Here is a 16,671-nt window from a genome sequence, read left to right as displayed (position 1 = left end):
AGTGGACATTGGTGAGGATGCCCCTGTGTTGGACTGTGCAGAAAACATCCTTGCGGTGGACAGCAGTGTGCACGTTCCTTTGGTTGACACTGGGGATGATGTCCCTGTGGTAGACAGTTGGCAGGACACCTTTCTGGTGCAAAGGAGAACGTCCCTTTGCTGGACATTGGAAATGATGTCCCTGTCATGGAGAGTGCAGAGAATATCTCTGGGGTAGACAGTGGTGAGTACATCCAAGGTGTGCACAGGAAGATGTTCCTGTGGTGCACAAGGGCGAGGACATCTCTGTTGTTCATGGGAGGATGTCCTTGTGGTGCACAGTGTGTAGGATGTCCTTGCAGTAAACAGTGATAAGAACGTCCCTGTGGTGGACAGCTGGGAGGTAATCTCTATGGTGGACACTGTGAAAGACCTCCCTGTGGAGGACATTAGGAAGGACGTCCCTGCAGTGGATAGTGGAAAGGACTTCTCTTTGGTGGACAGTGGGGAGTATGTTCCTTTATTGGACAGTGGGGAGGACGTCCTGTGGTGGACAGTAGTGAGGACGTTACTCTGGTGCAAAGGAGAATGTCCTTTGGTGGACATTGGGAATGTTTTCCCTGCCGTGGAGTGTGCGGAAGACATCTCTGGGGTAGACAGTGGTGAGGACATCCCTGGTGTGCACAGGAAGATGTTCCTGTGGTGCACAAGGTTGAGGATATCACTGTTGTGCACAGAAGGATTTCCCTGTGTTGTACAGTGGGGAGGATGTCCTTGTGGTGAACAGTGAGAAGGATATCCCTATGATGGACAGCTGGGAGGACCTCTCTGTGGTTGACAGTAGGAAGGACCCCCCTGTTGTGGACAGTGGGTAGGACGTTCATGTGGTGAACAGTGGGGAAGATGTCTCTGTGGTGGAGTGTGGGGAGGACGTCCCTCTGGTGGACAGTGGTGAGGATGTTTCTCTGGTGGACACTGGGGAGAAATTTTCTGTGGTAGTAAGTGTCAGAAGCCAGGACCCTCGCCTCTTACCCTCACCCCCTACTTCTCCCCACCTGCACAATGTCTCCTGCAGCTTCATCTCCCTGGCAACCACAAGGTTCTACTTGATAGTTACATCCCCTGCAGCTTCATCTCCATAGTAACCACAAGGTTCGGCTTGATAGTTATAAATAGATTTATAGACTTAAAGCAGTGTACCATATCTTTTGAGGAAAGCAGTTAGACCGCCATTTTTTCAGGGCACAGGCCAAGAAGATTCTGTTCTTTTCCATCACCTGGTTCCCTCTTACCCCTCCCTTTACAAAATGTATTATAAATAAGCTCTTTGCGCCCAAATATATGAATCTAGACAAGCATTTGCTTCCTTGAATCCATCCTCTCTCTTGCCTGTTCCTCTACCAGGTTGTAGTCCTCCTCGTCCCTCACGAATAACCTAGGACCTGCTGGTCGGGTCAGGTGGCACCCAAACGCGGGACTCGAGGCATGGATTCCTTCAGACGGACCTTCATCACAATTGAGTGAGACAGGATCATCGCCCGTGACCTGCCTTCCTTGGGGTAAGTTTCATTTTCATTCCATCTCATAAGTATGGGCCATTCACTGTTGAAGGAGGCATCCTTCATAAAGGACCTCAAACATAGTCTCAGAGAGAGAGGAATTAGGGTTAAGAAAAAAGATCTTATAAGTTTCTTTGTGTTTATTGAATGAACAGTGTCCTTGGTTCATGATTGATGGTCCTATCATACACCCTAATAAGTGGCAAAAGGTGGGTCGTGAACTAAATGAAAAAAATTAAATGTGAAGGTGACGGTGTAGTTAATCCAACAATTTTCTCATTTTGGGGTATTATTAAGGACATTATTGAGGATGCTGACAGAAACTCAGGTAAACGCCAGCTCTTGTCTGTCACAGATTATTGCTTATCACAATCACGTCTTGCCTCCGCCGGTTCCTCCCGCCCGCCATCTCAGGCTTCTTTTCCTTTTACACTTATTGATATGCCTCATGAGTCTCAGCTTCCCTCCTCGTCTGATTCTCCTCATATTTATCCTGATTTTTCAGCTTTGGATTCCTCACATCCAGCCTCGCCTGTGCTCCCTTGTCATAGTTCTGTGCCCGCAGCATCTTTGCCCCCATAGTATGTGCCTTTAGCCACTGGTGACCCTTACATCTCTCACTCTCAAACTTCCTACTGTAATCCCGTTATTCAGAAGCCCCCACCTCTGTGCTCATCTTCCGCAGCTTCTTAGAATTCCCGCCACCCCCACCTCCATCTCCTGCAGCTGCCACGGCTGCTACACAGCACTTGCCCCCTTCCCGCCAAACTTGCTTTGTCTCTGACCTCACCCCTCTAGCCGGAGCCTCAGGGTGCCCTGCCCCTTCCCCTCCAGCCACAGCCGCCGCTTCTGGATCAGAGCCTTTGAATTCTGGCACTACAGCCATTCCCACGCTAACACCAGTTCCCTCAGTCTCCACATCGCTTCCTACTTCTGCGGTTTTGACTTTCCCTGCTACCCTGCCTGTTTCTCTCTCTGACATGAAAACCCACCTTTCTTCTCAGGTCCATGAATTGGCAGAGATCCTCCACCTTCAGGAGCAAATTTCAGGGCTCTCAGCACTTTGTTCCACCTCCTCCCCTGCACAGGACTCTCAATGTTTGGTTTTCCCTGTCACTTGGTCTCAGGGTATCGCTCCCAAGACACCTGCGGCTCCTGATTCTAGCTCCTCACAGACCCCTCCGCTCCCTCCCCATTCCTGGTCTAGTGCTCAGCGTTCACACAGCCACACGCCTGCCGCTCCTTCTTCCTCCTCATGCCCCATACCCCCTTCCTCTTCACATTCCTCTCATAAACCTTAGCAGCCTTCTTGCCCCCAATTGGGGACAGAGGCCGAGTCTTCTGGAGATGAGGATGAAACCAAACTGGAAGATGGAAGCGGGGATGAGGGCGGAGCTGGGACAAAAAATGTAAACATGGGCCCTGCGGAGAATCCTACATTCTTTAAAAAACTCTGCTTCAATCAGTTAGAAAAATTAAATTCGGCTGTTAGGAATTATGGGCCCAATGCTCCCTTCACTCTTTCCCTTCTTGAAAGCCTTGGGGCAGGTGGCTATTTAACACCCAATGAGTGGTTGACAGTTGCCCAGGCCATATTAATTCAGGGACAATTTCTCTCCTGGCAGGCTGATTGGTCAGATCATTGCAGGTCTCAGGCACAAGTCAATCTCTCAAGCTCACACTCGCCCTCCAATAAATAGAAACTTGATAAACTCCTAGGTCAAGGGAAATATGCCTCTAACCAAATACAGCAAAATTTTTCTCTGGGTCTCTTGGCTCAGTCTTCCTAAGCAGCTATGAGTGCCTGGAGAGCCATTCCCATGAAAGGCTCTGTCCTTTCCACCTTGACTAATATCATTCAGGGCAATCAAGAAGAATTTTCAGAATTTGTTGCCTGCCTCCTGGAGGCAGCTGAGAGATCCTTGGGACCTGGCCAGGGAGACAATAAACTTCTTCAGTAGCTTGCTTATGAAAATGCTAATTCTGCCTGTAGGGCTGCACTTCGAGGGAAATATAAAAATAAAGATTTGGATGAGATGATTCGTATCTGCAAGGATGTAGATCCCTTTGCCCAGAAGGTCTCACAAGCCATCAATCTGGCTGTGGGAGCAGCCACTATAGCCACTAGTGGTGGTGCAAATGTATCCACCTGTTTTAGATGTGGTCAACTGGGTCATTTTGCTAAAAAGTGCCCTCAGGGTAAACCCATGACCCAGCCCACAAACCTGAGGTCATCTCCCCTGGTGCCTTGCCCTCATCTTCTCCCTTGGTGCTTTTGATCACCCACTGTTCCCAAAGGCCCTCTCAGTTCTGCTGACTTCATTATTTCCTTGATAAATGCTTCTCTTGAAGCTATCCATAATACCAGAGATCCTAATTATCAACAATGCTGGATTCACTTTAACCTACTCCTCCCTTCTATGAGGGAATAGCTATCCTCTCTCCTCCCATTTTTACCAATGATGGTGACAGACTCCTTGAGACTCATTCACCTGAAGGAGGTCTTACACTCAGCTCCATTTCAGGAATAGGCCTCTGCCTTTTGGGACCCTCAATGCTCCCACCTAGGGACTTGATTCCTGTGTGTAACCAGATATTGATCCTCAATGACACCTTTTTATATATCCTGGCATCCAATGATATATATTTTGCCTGTGTTTTTGGTTTGAATATATATATATATATATATATATATATATATATATATATATATATATATCTCCCAACTATTTATATTTTAGAGATTATTGTGTAGTTGTTACCATTCTTCCTCATTTTTTATTTACTATTCAGAGTCTTTTCTTAATGTCCTGGATCAAGGTCCATCCCTTAGGATCAAACGAGAGCCTCTGATAGCCCTTACATTGTCTGTCATATTAAGAATCAGCACTATTGGTGCAGGTACAGGCATTGCTTCTCTAGTCACCTCCAATAATCATGCCCATCTTCAGTCTCTCATTGATAAAGATTTAAATAATTTGAGAGAAGGAATACAAGACCTTAAGGTCTCTGTGGCTTCTCTTTCTGAGGTGGTGTTACAGAACAGGAGAGGACTTGATCTTGTCTTCCTTAAGGAAGGAGGTCTCTGCGTAGCCCTCAGAGAAGAATGTTGCTTTTACTCTGATAAGACAGGCCTTGTCCCAAATAGCCTGTACAAAGTCAAAAAGAGTTTAGAGGAAAGAAAAAGAACCAGAGAACAAGAGTCGTGGTATCAAAATTGGTTCTCTACTTCACCTTGGCTTACTACCCTATTGCCTAGTTTACTAGGACCCTTTGTTGGTATTTTATTGCTTCTGTCTTTTGGCCCTTCAGCTCTTAACCATCTCACAAGTTTTGTTAAGAACCAGATTGATGCTGCCATCAAGAAGCTGGTTGAAGCTTATTACCATCAACTGAAGACTTAAAAAGATACAGAGGTGATTCTGTTGGAGACAGGAGCAGCCACCAGCCCCCCTACCTCCCCCTATGGCCAACCCCTAGATTTCCACACCCTCAAGAAAGGTTCCTGGCATGCCTGGCTTTGCCCTCTTTTCTCTCGCTAGGGAGCCTGGCCTCTTGATCATCCTGACAAAACTTGGCTTTTTCCCAAACTAAGGCCAGCCTTTGATGTGTCCCTCTAATATCGGGGAGTCTTCCATTATGACAATATTACATCCCAAACTGACAAATGGCTGGTAACCTGAGCATTCAGAAAGGGATTAAGATGGCTGTGAGTTAGCCCAGTGATGGGATTATTGTAGGTCCACTTCCCAGGGGCCCACCCAATGCAGCCAGAAAGGAGTGTGTGGTGCTGGGAGTGTGCACAGCCTATATAGCCTAAGACAGGGCCCTCACCCTCCTTTCACCCACCTCAGGGTCCCTTGACATTGCCCATTTTTGATAGCCTAAAGCCTTCAACCATCAACGTGACTCATCTCACATCAATGTCTTGGGGTTATGAACTTGTCCAAGAACCACACAATTTGACCTCCAAATTCTTAACTCATGTAGTTGGGATTGATCACAAGATGCCCTCTCCATCTAAACAGAGAAGGGGGAGATGTCAGAAGCCAGGACCCTCGCCTCTTACCCCCACCCCCTATTTCTCCCCACCTGCACAATGTCCCCTGCAGCTTCATCTTCCTGGCAACCACAAGGTTCTGCTTGATAGTTACATCCCCCGCAGCTTCATCTCTGTAGTAACCACAAGGTTCGGCTTGATAGTTACAAAGCAGTGTACCATATCTTTTGAGGAAAGCAGTTAGACTGCCATTTTTTCAGGGCACAGGCCAAGAAGATTCTGCACTTTTCCATCACCTGAATCCCTCTTACTCCTCCCTTTACAAAATGTATTATCTTTGTAACCAAATATATGACTTTTGACAAGCATTTGCTTCCTTGAGTCCATTTTCTCTCTCGCCCATTCTTCTTCCAGGTTGTAATTCTCCTCATCCCTCACAAATAACCTAGGACCTGCTGGTCAGGTCAGGTAAGTAAAGAGGACATCACTGAGGTGTACAGTGGAGAGTGCTTTACTGTTTTATAAAGTGAGGAGGACATCCCTGTGGTGGACAGTGGTGAGGACGACCCTGTGGTGGACAGTGGGAAGGACGTCCCTGTGGTGGACAATGCAATGTAAGTCCCTATGGTGCACAGTGATTAGAACATCCTTGTTGTGCACAGGGGGATGTCCTTGTGGTGGACAGTGTGGAGGACCACATTCTGGTGGACTGTGGGGTAGGCCATCCCTGTGGTGGACAGTGGGAAGGACGTCCATGTGGTGGACAGTGAGTAAGATGTCCGTGTTGTGGACAGTGGGAAGGAAGTCCCTTTGGTAGACTGTGGGGAGGAACTCATGGGGGTGAACAGTTGGGAGGATGTCCCTGTGGTGGACAGTGGGTAGGACCTTTCTGTTGTGGACAGTTGGATGGACATCCTTGTGGAGGACAGTGGGGAGTATGTCACTGTTGTGTACAGTGGGATGGATGTTTCTGGAGTGGACATTTGGGAACATATTTGTGTGGTGTACAGTTAGAAAAGATGTCTCTGTGTTAAACAGTGTGAAGGAAGTCCTTTTTGTGGACAGTGAAGGGATGGCCATGTAGTGACAATGGGAAGGATGTCACCATTGTAGACAGTGGGGAGGTTCTCCCTGTGGTGGACAGTAAGTAGGACATCCCTCTTGTAAACAGTGGGGAGGATCTTTTTGTTTTGGACAACTGAAAGGACGTTACTGTGGTGGATAGTGTGAAGGGTGTCCCTTTGGTGGACAGCAGGGAGGACCTCTCTGTGGTGGACAGTGGTAAAGATGTCCCTGTGATAGACAGTGATGAGGATGTTTCTCTGGTGGACAGTGGAACTGACGTCCCTGTTGGGACAGTGGTGAGGACTTCCCTGTCATGGATATTGAGAAGGATGTCCCTGTGGTGAACAGTGGAAAGGATGTTTCTGTGGTGGACAGTGGAGAGGACCTCCTCATGGTGGAAAATGCAAAGGATGTCACAGTGGTAGACAGTGGTGAGGACATTCCTGTGGTGCACAGTGATGAGGAAGTTTCTCTGGTGCAAAGGAAAATGTCACTTTGGTGGACAGTGGAAAGTATATGTCTGTGGTGGACAGTGGTGAGGAAGTTTCTCTGGTGCAAAGGAAAACATCCCTTTGGTGGACAGTGGAAAGTACATCTCTGTGGTGGACGTAGAGAAAAACACTGTGGTGGACAGTGGGAAGAACATTTATGTTGTGGACAGTGGGAAGGAAATCCCTGTTGTTGATATTGGGAAGGACCTCTTTGTGGAGAACAGTGGGAAAGATATCCCTCTGGTGGACAGTGGGGAGGACATCTCTCTGGTGGACAGGGGGAAGGACATCCATGTGGTGGACAGTGAAGAGGACTTTTCTGTGTTAGACATTTGGGATGACATCCCTGTGGTGAATAGTAGGAAAGACGTTTCTTTGGTGGATAGTGGGGATGATGTCCCTGTCATGGAGAGTACAGAGGATATCTCTGGGGTGGAGAGTGTTGCTGACATCCCTGGTGTGCAAAGAAAAATGGCCCTGTGGTGCACTGTGGTGCACTGTGGTGAGGATATCCCTGTTGTGCACAGGAAAATGTCCCTGTTGTGAAAAGTGTGTAGGATGTCCCAGAGGTGAACAGTGATAAGGATGAGACTTTGGTAGACAATTTGGAGGATGTTCCTGTGGTGGACAGTGGGAAGGACGTCCCATTGGAGGACAACAAAAAGGACTTCTCTATGGTGGACTGTATAAAGGAGGTCCTTGTGGTGGTCAGTGGGGAGGATGTCCCTGTGGTGGACAGTGGGGAAGAAATCCCTGTGGTGGACAGTTGGGTGGACCTCCCTTTGGTGAAATGTGTGTAGAACATCCATGTAGTGGACAGTGGGGAGGACATCCCTATGGTAAACTGTGGGAAACATGTCCTTTTGTGGAAAGTAGAAGGATGTCCATGTTGTGTACAAGGGGAGTATATCCCTATGGTGGACAATGTGGAGGACATCCTTGTGGTTGACATGTGTAGAATGTCTCTGTGGTGGACAGTAGGGAGGATATCCCTGTTTGGTAAGTGAGGAGGACATCCTCGTGGTGGACAGTGGGGAGGATATCTCTTTGGTGGACATTGGGAAGAATGTCCCAGTGGTGGACACCAGGAAGGACCTCTCTGTTTTGTTGAATGGGAAGGACGTCCCTCTGGTGGACAGTGGAAAGGATGTTCTATTGTAAACAGTTGGAAGACTGTCCCTGTGGTGGAGAGCAGGGAGAACCTCTCTGTGGTGTACAGTGAGAAGGACATCCCTGTTATGAACAGTAAAAGTATGTCACTTTTGTGCACATTGGGGAAGACGTCCCTCTGGTGAACAGTGGGAAGGACATCCCTGTGGTGGACAGTGGTGAGGATGAACCTGTGGTGGACAGTGGTAAGGAAGCCCCTGTGATGGACAGCAGGGAGGACCTCACTTTGGTGGACAGTGGGAACGACTTCCCTTTGGTGGACAATGCAAAGTATGTCCCTGTGGTGCACAGTGGTGAGGACATCGCTGTTGTGCACAGGAGGATGTCTTTGTGGTGGACAGTGGGGAGGACCAGACTCTGGTGGACTGTGGGGTATGATGTTCCTGTGGTGGACAGTTGGAAGGACGTCCATGTGGTAGACAGTGGGAAGGATGTCCCTTTTGTTGACAATGGGAAGGACATCCCTGTGGTGCACTGTGGATAGGAACTCCTTAAGGTGGACAGTTGAGAGTATGTCCCTGTTGTGGACAGTGGGTAGGATCTTTCTGTTGTGGACAGTTTGATGGACATCCTATGGAAGACAGTGGGGAGTATGTCCCTGTTGTGTACAGTGGGATGGATGTTTCTGTAGTGGTCAGTTGGGAACATATTTGTGTGGTGGACAGTTAGGGAGACATTCCTGTATTAAACAGTGGGAAGGAAGTTTTTTTGGACAGCGAAAGGATGTCCATGTGGTGGACAATGGGCAGAACATCCCTGTTGTAGACAGTGGGGAGGTTCTCCCTGTAGTGGACAGTAAGTAGGACATCCCTGTGGTGGAGAGTGGGGAGCACATTTCTGTTTTGGACAACTGAGAGGATGTTACTGTGGTGGATAGTGTAAAGGATGTCCCGGTGGTGGACAGCAGGGAAGACCTCTCGGTGCTGAACAGTGGTAAAGGTGTTCCTATGATAGACAGTAATGAGGATGTTTCTGTGGTGGAAAGTGGAATGGTCATCCCTGTTGTGGACAGTGGTGAGGACCTTCCTGTTGTGGCTATTGGGAAGGATGTCCCTGTGGTGCACAGTAAATAGGATACCCCTGTTGTGCACAGGAAAATGTCCCTGTTGTGCAAAGTGGTTAAAATATCCCAGTGGTGAACAGTGAAAAGGATGTCACTGTGGTGGACAATTTGGAGGATGTCTCTGTGGTGGACAGTTGAAAGATGTACCTATGGAGGACAGTGGGAAGAATGACCCTTTGGTGGACAGTTTGAAGGACATCCCTTTGGTGGACAACAGGGAGAACTTCACTATGGTGGACTGTATGAAGGATGTCCTTGTGATGGTCAGTGGGGAGGATGTCCCTGTGGTGGATAATGGGGAGGATGTCTCTGTGGTGGACAGTTGAAAGATGTACCTATGGTGGACAGTGGGAAGAACGTCCCTTTGGTGGACAGTGGGAAGGAAATCCCTGTGGTAGACAGTGGGTAGGATGTCCCTGTGGAAGGCAGTAGGTAGAACGTCTCTGTGGTGGACAATGTGAAGGACATCTCTGTTTTAGACATTGGGGAGAATATTTCTGTGGTGGACAGTTGAAATGACATCCCGGTATTAGACAGTGTAGAGGACCTATCTGTGGTGAAGATTGGGGAGGTCCTCCCTGTGGTAGGCAGTGGAAAAGATGTCCCTGTAGTGGACAGTGGAAAGAATATCCATTGTGGACAGTTTGGAGAACATCTCTGTGGTGGACAGTGGAAAGGACATCACTTTGATGGACAGTAGAGAGGACTTCCCTGTGGTGGACAGTGGGAAGGAGGTCCCTGTAATGGACAGTGGGAAGGACATTTATGTTGTCAACTGTGAGAAGAACATCTCTGTTGTGGACATTGGGAAAGACCTCCTAGTGGTGAAATGTGGGAAGAATTTCCATCTTGTGGAAAGAGGGAAGGACATCACTTAGGTGGTCAGTTTTAGGGACATTTCTGTGGTGGACAGTGGGGAGGACCTTTCTGTGGTGGACAGTGGGTAGGACATCCATTTTGTGGACAGTGGGAAGGATGTCACTGGTTTGGACAGTGGTAAGGACATCCCTGTGGTGGACAGTAGAGAGGAACTTTCTGTGGTGAACAGTGGAAAGAAGGTCCATGTGTTGGACAGTGGGGAGGACATTTGTGGATTTTGGGAAGGATATCCATGTTGTGGACATTGGGAAGGAAATCCGTGTCTTCTCCAGTGGCAAGCATGCCCCTCTGGTGGACAGTGGGGAGGACCACCATGTGGTGGAAAGTGGGAAGGACGTCCCTGTGGTGGACAGTAGAGAGGACTTCCCTGTGGTGGACAGTGAGAAGGAGGTCCCTGTGGTGGACATTGGAAGGACCTATATGTTGTGGAATGTGGGAAGGACATCCCTGTTTTGGACATTGGGAAAGACCTCCTTGTGGTGAACAGTGGGAAGGATGTCCCTCTGGTGGACATTGATGAGAAACTTCCTGTAGTGGAGAGAGGGCAGGGTGTCACTTAGGTGGATAGTGGTAAGGACATCCCTGTGGTGTATAGTATAGAGGACCTCTCTGTGGTGACCAGTGGGAAGAAGGTCCCTGTGGTGGACAGTGGGAAGGACATTTATATTCCGGATTTTGGGAAGGACAAACATGTTGTGGACATTGGGAAAGACCTCCGTGTGTTTTACAGTGCCAAGCATGTCCCTCTGGTGGACAGTGGGGAGAACAACCATGTGTTAGACAGTGGAAAAAATGTCCTTGTGGTGGACAGAGGAAATGACATCTTTGAGGTAGACATTAGGATGTACGTTCCTGTTGTGGACAGCAGGGTGTACCTTTCTGTAGTGGACAGTGGGAAGAACATGCCTGTTGTGAACAGTGTGGTAGACATCCCTGCGGTGGACAGTGGAAAGCATATGACGTCCTCCCCAATGTTTTCTACAGGGACATCCCTCACCCTGTCCACCACAGGAATATTTTCCCCACAGCCTACAACAGGTACATTCTTCCCACCATCCACCACAGAGACATCCACCCCAGTGGACACCACAGAAATGTTTTCCCCACTCTCCACCACAGGGTTGTCTTCCTGTATACCAAAAGGATGTCCTTACCACTGTCCACCACAGGGACGTTTTCAAAAATATCCAGCAGAGTGACATTCTTCCCACTGTTAACCAAAGGGACATCTTCCCCACTGTGCACCACAAGGACATCCTCACCACTGTGCATCACAGGGACATTTTTTCCACTGTCTACCACAGGGATGTCCTCCCAACTGAAAACACAGTAATGTTCTTCCCACTGTAAACCACAGTGTCATCCTCCCAAATGTGCACCACAAGGACATCCCCCTTTGCACAACAGGGATGATCTCACCAATGTCCAACATAGAGATGTCCTCTGCACTCAACACGATACAGAAATCCTTCCCACTATCCACCACAGGGATGTTCTCCACTGCACCATAGATACATCTTCCCAACTCTCCACAAGGACGAAATCTCCACAGTCCACCACAGTGAAATTCTCCCCACTGTCCACCAAAGAGACTTCTTCCTCACTGTCCACCACACAGATGTCCTTCTGCACTATAAAAGGCAGCAATGTCCTCCTCACAGTTCACTACATAGAAGTCCTCCCCACTGTCAACCACAGGGACATATTTCCCACTGCTCACTTCAGTGACGTCCGCCCTTCTGCCCATTACAGCGACGTCTTTCCTACTGTCCACCACAGGAAGGTCCTCCACACTGTCCACCACAGGAATGTCTTTCCACATGTAAACCACAGAGATGTCCTGCCCACTGACCATCAAAGGGACGTCCTTCCCACTGTCCACCAGAGGGACATCTTTCCCACTGTCCACCACAGGGATGTCATTCCCACTGTCTACCAAAGTGACGTCCTTCCCACAGTGCACCACAGGGACATCCTTCCCTCTGTCCACCACAGGGACATCCTACCCACTGTCCAGCACAGAGAGGTTCTCCCTGCTGTCCACCACAGGGATGTCCTTCCTACTGTCCACCACAGGAACATTCTTTTCACTCTGCATTACAGGGACATCCTCCACCACAGAACAGAGATGTCCTCCACACTGTGCACCACAGGGATATCCTCCTGTGCACAACAGGGATGCTCTAACCACTATCCACTACAAGACATGTCCTCTGCACTCTCCACTACAGGGACATGCTTACCACTATCCACCAAAGTGATGTTCTTGTGTGCACCACAGGAATGTCTTCCCCTACTGTACACAAGCCATCATCACCACAGTGAAATCCTCTCCACTGTCCACCACAGGGACGTCCTCCCAACTGTCATCACAGGGATGTCCTCCCAACTGTCAAACACAGTAACGTTGTTCCCACTGTAAACCACAGTGACATCCTCCCTACTGTGCACCACAAAACATCCTCCTGTGCAAAACAAGGGTGACCTCACCAATGTCCACCTCAGAGATGTCCTCCGCACTCACCACCATATGGAAATACTTCCCACACTCCACCAGAGGGACATTCTCCCCTGCACCACAGAAACTTACTCCCAACTATCCACAAGGACATCCACCCCACAGTCCACCACAGTGAAATTCTCCCCACTGTCCACCCGGGGCTTTCTCCCCACTGTCCAACACATGGATGTCCTCTGCATTGTAAACCACAGAAATATCCTCCTCACAGTTCACTAGAAAGAAGTCCTCTCCATTTTCCACCACAGGGATGTCCTTCCCACTGTCCACCTCACTGATGTCCTCTCCTCTGTCCAGTGTACCACAAGGATGTCATTAACACTGTCAACCACAAGGTCATCCTCAACAATTTCCAGCATTGTGACATCTGTCTCACTATTCATCACAGGGACATTCTCCCCACTGTGCACCAGAGGGACATTCTCCTGTGCAGAACAGGGACATCCTCTCCACTTTGCACTACAGGGACATCTTTTCCACTGTCCACCAAAGGGACGTCCTGCCCACTGTCCACCAAAGAGACATCATTCCCACTGTCCTCAACAGGGATGTCCTCCGAACTGTCCACCAAATGGACATTCTCCCCACTGTCCACCACAGAAATGTTCTTCCCACTGTCCACAACAGGGACATGCTCCCCATTGTCCACCACAGGGATATTCTTCCCACTGTCCACCACAAGAAAGCCCTCTCCATAGTCCACCACAGAGACATCCCTCACACTGTCCACCACAGGGATGTTTTTCCTACAGTCCACCACAGGTACATTCTTCCCACCATCCACCAAAGAGATGTCTAACACAATGGCCACCAAAGGGACTTCCTCCTGAGTGCCAACAGGACATCCTTACCACTGTCCACCAAAGATCATCCTCACCAATGTCCACCACAGGGACGTCCTTCCCACAGTCCACCACAGGGACATCCTTCCAACTGTCCACCACATGGACATCTTCCAAACTATCCACCACAGGACGTGCCTACCACTTTCCACCACAGGGACATCTATCCCATGGTCCACCACAGGAAGATCCTCTACACTATCCACCACAGTGATATACATTCCACTGTCCACCACAGAGACGTCCTTCCCACAGTCCACCACAGGGACATCCTTCCAACTGTCCACCACATGGACATTATCCCAACTATCCACCACGGGACGTCCTTAACACTTTCCACAAGAGGGACATTTTCACACTGTCCACCACAGGGACCTCTTTCCCACTGTCCACCAAAGGAAGATCCTCTTCACTATCCACCACAGTGATGTACATTCCACTGTCCACCACAGGGAAGTCCTTTCAAATATCCGCCACAGGGACATCCTCCCCACTGTCTACAACAGGGAGGTACTTCTCAGTTTCCATACAGGGATATCCTCACCAATGTCCAACACAGAGATGTCCTTCCCACTGTTCACCACAGGGACATCCTTTCCACTGTCCTCCACAGGGATGTCTTCCCAACTGTCCCCCAAAGGGAGGTCCTCACAACTGTCCACCGCAGAAACATCCTCCTCACTGTCCAGAACAAGGACATCCTTTTCACTGTCCACAAAAGGGACATCCTTCACACTACTCCAGCACAGGAATGTCCTCCCCACAGTCCACCACAGGGACATCCTACCCACTGTCCACCACAGGGATGTTCTTTCAACTGTCCAAAACATATACATTCTCCCAACTGTCCATCACAGGGACATCCTTCCCTCTGTCCACCAAAAGGATGTCCTACACACTGTTCACCACAGGGACTTCCTGCCCACTGTGTACCACATGGACATACTTCTGTGCACAAAAGAAACTTTCTTCCCACTGTCTACTACAGAAATGTCCTCTCTACTGTCCACCATAGGGATGTTTTCCCACTGTCCACCCAAAGTACATCCACCAAACTGTCCACCACAAGGAGGTCCTCTCCACTGTCCACCACAGGAACATCCTCCCCACTATCCACCACTGGGACATCCTTTCCACTGTCCACCACATGAAGGTCCTCTCCACTGTTGACCAAAGCAACGTCTTTCTACCATCCACCACAGAAACATCCTAATCACTGTCCAAAACAGAGATGTCTTTCCCATTGTCCAGAACAAAGAGGTCATTCCTGCTGTCCACCACAGGAATGTCATACACACTATCTACCACAGAATGTTCCTCCCCACTGTCCACAACAGGAACATCCTTTCTACTGTCCACCAAAAGGACGTCCTTCCATCAGGAAACCACAGAGATGTCCTCCCAACTGTCCACCACAGGGACATCCTCCCCACTGTCTACCAGAGAAACGTCCTTCCCACTGCCCACCACAGGGATGTCCTTCCAACTGTCCATCAAAGGGACATCTTCCCACTGTCCTCCAAAGGGAGATCCTCACAACTGTCCACCACAGAAACATCCTCACCACTGTCCAGAACAAGGACATTCTTTTCACTGTCCACAACAGTGACGTCCTTCCACTGTTCACCACAAGGCCATTCTCCCCACTCTGCACCACAGTGACATCCTTCTGTGCACACCAGGGACATCATCACCACTGTGGACAAAAGAGACATTCTTTCCACTGTTCACAACAGTGATGTCATTCTCACTGTCTACCACAGAGAGGTCCTTCCCACTGTCCACCACAGGACATCCATTCCACTGTCCACCCAAGAAACTTTTTCCAACTGCCAATTACAGGGACATAGTCCAAATTGTCCACCACAGTGACATCCTTCCCACAGTCCACCACAAGAAACTCCTCCCCACTGCCCATCACAGGGACATCCTCTCCACTGTCCATCAGAGGAAGGTTCTCCCAACTGTCCACCAAAGGGAAGTCCTCCCCACTTTCCACCAAAGTGACTTCCTTCTCACTGTCCACAGCAGGGTCGTTCTCCCAACTGTAAACCACAGGGATATCCTTCGTACTGTCCACCACACCTACCCACTACCCACCACAACGACATTCTCCCCACTGTCCACTACAGGGACATCCTTCCCATGCTTCACCACAGAAACGTCCTCAACACTGTCCACCACAATAACCACTGGGACTTTCTTCCCACTGTCTACCACAGGAAGGTCCTCTCCAATGTAGATCACAGGGACGTCCTTTCCACTGTCAACCACAGGAACACCCTTTTCACTGTCCACCAAAGTGATGTCCTTCCTATTTCCACAACAGGGACGTCCTCCCAAATGTCCACCACTGGGACATCCTCCCCACTGTCAACCACAGGGATGTCCTTCTCACTGTCCACAACAGTGACTCACTTCGCACTGTTCACTGCAGGGACGTTCTCCCTACAGTCCACAAAAGTGATGTTCTAACCACTGTCCACCACTAGGACTTCCTTACCACTGTCCACCTCAGGAAGACCCTCTCAACTGTCGACCACAGGAACATCCTTTCCACTTTCCATCACAGGGACGTCCTAGACACACTCCACCACAGGGAGCTCCTCCCCAACTTCCAAAAGAGTAACATCATCCCCACTATCCATCACAATGACATCCTTTCCACTGTCCAACAAAAGGAAGTCCTTCGTATTGTCCACAACAGGGACATCCTCACAACTGTCTACCACAGGGATATCCTCCACACAGTCCACCACAGGGACATTGTTCCCACTGTCCACCACAGGGATGTTTTCCCCACTGTACTCTAGAGGGAGTTCCTTTCCCCTGTACACCCCAGTGACTTCCTTACCACTGTCCACCATAGGGTCGTCCTCACCAATGTCCAGCACAGTGACGTCCTACACAATGTTCACCACAGGGACATGCTCAACACAGTGAACCACAGGGACATCCTTCTGTGCACAACAGGGTGGTCCTCACCATGGTGCACTACAGGGACATCCTTTCCACTGTCCACAAAGGGATGTCCTCCACACTGTCCACCACAGAGAGGTCCTCCCTGCTGTTTACTACAGGGATGTCAATTCCAAAGTCCACCAT

The sequence above is a fragment of the Arvicanthis niloticus genome, chromosome 3 (assembly GCF_011762505.2).
Source record: "Arvicanthis niloticus isolate mArvNil1 chromosome 3, mArvNil1.pat.X, whole genome shotgun sequence".
NCBI lineage: Eukaryota > Metazoa > Chordata > Mammalia > Rodentia > Muridae > Arvicanthis > Arvicanthis niloticus.
This window is presented reverse-complemented; position numbering follows the sequence as displayed.